We start from the raw sequence: 3,742 nt of genomic DNA, 5'->3' as shown, positions 1-3,742 counted from the left end.
TTCTGTAAGTTGAACACGTGACTGATCCGCCTTGTAATACCGGTGAGGCCTTGGGTATCAAAGATCCACCGAGCTTCCCTCGCCTCTATTCAACTTACGTTAACTCGGATTGATTCCAGAGGGGTTTGCTTAAATTGTAACGAATTCCCGTTCGAAGGATTAGAAGTTGGTCTAGAAACAATCTAAGTGGAGCCATCATGCTTTTTGTTTGCTGGAAATCAATAGGTTTGATTTGGTTGAGTCGGCTTTAATCTGTGTGTGCTTACCCTTTCAATTTAGAAAATACTATTGTATGCCTGAACATAAAAGAGACGCACTAGGTAGATTTGTTAAAGAGAAACCTAGTAGTTCGAAGCGTCTCGATTACCTTAATCTAGAGAGTCCGACTTTTGAAGAGTCTGTTTTTGAATGTACTTTGACTGAGGAGAGAATCCATGTTGCTCCGATAGTGCCAGAAATGACAACTTTGAAAGATTTGTTGAATCCAACTAGGACTACTCCTCCTTCGTGTATTAAGTTAGCTGAAATGGAGGCACCCTATGAACTAAAACCTAGGACCTTACGGATGCTCCCAATCTTTTTAGGGAAAGAAAATGAAAACCCTTATTACCATGTTAGGGATTTTGAGGAAATTTGTAGTACTCTAAGAATTAGAGGCTTAGATGATGATGCTTTGAAACTTAGGTTATTCCCATTTTCCCTGAAAGATAAGGCCAAGTCGTGGCTGTATAGTTTGGACTCCGAGTCAATTGAGACATATGAACAACTTACACCTGCCTTTTTCAATAAGTTTTTCCCTAGGCACAAAACATCGTCTATTAGGACGCAAATATGCACATTTTCACAACAAGAGGGAGAATCTTTATATAGGTATTTGGAAAGTTTCAATGATTTATTATCCCAATGTCCTCATCATGGTTTAGAAAATGTTAGGCTAGTTCAGATCCTTTATGAGGGTTTAGATTATTCCATAACGACCATGGTTTAATGAAATCAAACTATTGGATTTGAAAACCAAACTGTTGATGCGGCGATGGAATTTTTTAATGAAATCGCCGAAAAAACCCAGCAATGGGAATTCTTTTAAGTAGAGGAAACGTTAATAGGATAGAAGGAGACTATGAATCAGATGCCAAAATTGCTGCTATAACAAAAAGGTTAGAAGCCTTAGAAGTGGGCCAGACTAGTGGTAGAGTGGAGCCATTTTTGGAAGGCCAGAATATTGAAGAGAAAGCCAATGCTCTTTATAATAACACTAGATTTGATAACCGTCAAAAGATTGACCCATATTCAGAAACCTATAATCCTGGTTGGAGAAACCATCCGAACCTTTCGTGGTCTAAGGGTCAAAGTCAAGGTTAGTTTAGTAATTCTAATGCTCCCCCAGGTTTTGGCTATACTAAGAATCTTTCAGGACTAGCTCAGTTTCAGAATCAGTCAGATAAGAAAATCCTAAGTTTAGAGGAACCTCTCGCCTTCTTAACTCAGCAAACTGCAAAATTTCAGTTATCCGTAGAACAGAGTCTACAAGCTAGTAACAGGATAGGACAAGAAAATAGTCAGGCTATTTCCGAGTTAAAAACCCAGGTTGGTCTGATAAGTGATTCTTTGAAAAAAAAAGGTAAGTTTCCTAGTCAAACACAATCCAACCCTAGAGGAGTTCATGAATTAGGTGCAAAACCATCGAATCAATTGAATGCTGTTAGAACCCTTAGGAGTGGTAGAGTTATAGAAAATAAGGTTACCATGCCCGATAGTGAACATATTGTAGTTCACCCCTCAGAATCTCACCTCTCAGGACCAGTAGCTGAGGAGACTGATAAAGTTTCTGATGATGTGAATTCGGTTCCTGAAAGGTCTGATTTTATGCCTAGAGCCCCATTTCCTCAACTATTAGTACCAACAAAGAAGGAATCGAACTTTAATGACATAGTGGAGGTTTTTAAGCAAGTTACCATAAACCTTCCTTTATTAGATGAAATTAGGCAAATTCCTGCTTATTCCAAGTTCCTTAAGGATATGTGTACGTGAAAGCGAAAACTTAGCCTCCATAAGAAAGCCTTTTTAGCTAGTCACATAAGTTCAATCATTCAGAACACCACAACTCCAAAGTACAAAGACCCAGGTTATCCTACCATTGCTTGCACAATAGGTAACTTCCGGGTAGAAAAAGCTTTACTTGAATTAGGATCCAGTGTGAACTTACTGCCATTCTATGTATGATGAGTGCTAAAAAGTGCATATTTCTATATCTTTTTCTTGGCAATTAACTCATCTTTTGTGCTCTAATTCTCCATTTTATCCCATATTCTGTATTTTCATTGTTTTCAAGAATAAATACTTTTCTTAATTAATTTTGTATTTTTAGGTTCTAAATAAATTTTGGATGGAATTACGGAGCGAAAAGAGCAGAAAAGTGGTGGAAGCCGAGAGGAATTACGCAAGGAAGCCACGAGGAATGTTGTGCACAAGACCGAAAGGCTAGAAATGGGCTTAACAAGGAAGAATTGTTCTTAAAGAAGATATGGGCTTGGCATACCCAAGGTCCAAAACCCTTACCCAAACCCATTTCTTATATCCATACCCGTTTCCCTTTCTAGCCGTCAGATTGGATCACATCTGAATCCAATGGTCGCAGCATCGCCAGTACATCAAAGTCTGAAGCTCTTGTATAACACTACAGCACCTAACTCCATCTTGAGCCGTCAGTTTCGTTGTATCAGGCATCCGACGGTCGATACCAGCCTCTTCACTTGTAGCCGTTAGATCAATCTATCATTTCCGCATCCCACGGCTCATCTTCGCGAATCATCGAGACTTGATGAAAACCGCTCAACACCCAAACACCTAACACCTATACCCGCAGAACCAAACACACCCCTATCCCTAATTCCATCGACTCCACCTCCATCTTCTCCACTCCGTCTGCAACAGCCTCACCTTCACCACCAACTCCGCCAACTCCACTGCCTCAACCACCACAATCAACCACCAAAAGCCATCATGGCTATCCCTCACCGAAACCCATCATTCCCCTAAACTTCTAGCCATCTATTCTCTGGATTTCTTCCCTGATTTCTCTCTGAAACCCTAGGTAAGAAATCAATAGAATAGGTCGAGTTATAAACGCAATTGGAAGGCATGGAGAGGAGCAGGAGAGTCAGAGAAGAAATGGGTCGACCTTCTTGAGTGATTTGTCACGTCAAATTAGGTAAAGTCGAACCCTAATTTCAACTGTGTAATTTGGGGAATATTTGTAAGAACCCTAATTTTGTATCTTGGGTATAAATAGATGTTATGGGTGTTGTAGAAACCATGCCTGGGCTAGCCAGTGCTTCACCCAAGAGGACTGGAATAGCCAGTGCCTCAAGGAATGATTTGGGCCTCGTACTCAAACTATAAGTTGTCAGCTGGGCCTTTTTCCCTAAAAAACAAAATTTTCTTTTTCCCTAAGAATCAAAATTTTCTCTTTCCCATCAAAAACCAAATGTTTTTCATTCCCAACAAAACCAAATGTCTCCCGACAAGTCCAAATTTTTCCCAAAAAGTCCAATCCCATTAAAAACCAAATTTTCTTGTATAGAGTCTAGTAGATAGTTTCTTAGTTAAATCTTTTGTTTCTTTTGTACATATTTTGCTAATCCAATGTGACTCTTAACTAAAAAATGTTGGATTTTTGCCTTGAATAACGGAGTTGTAATCTTTCTTTCGCCGTCAAATTGGGTAATCTCTTCCCTTTTTC

The 3,742-nt window shown here is 39.4% G+C and overlaps 1 pseudogene; it reads right to left on the bottom strand.

Moving 5' to 3' along the window:
• Window positions 1-821: 821 nt before the first annotated feature.
• On the bottom strand, window positions 822-921 carry LOC113354926 (annotated as a pseudogene).
• Window positions 922-3,742: the final 2,821 nt, after the last annotated feature.

The sequence above is a fragment of the Papaver somniferum genome, chromosome 2 (assembly GCF_003573695.1).
Source record: "Papaver somniferum cultivar HN1 chromosome 2, ASM357369v1, whole genome shotgun sequence".
Taxonomy (NCBI): domain Eukaryota; kingdom Viridiplantae; phylum Streptophyta; class Magnoliopsida; order Ranunculales; family Papaveraceae; genus Papaver; species Papaver somniferum.
The sequence above is the reverse complement of the archived record's forward strand: the minus strand, read 5'-3'. Positions and strand labels throughout refer to the sequence as shown.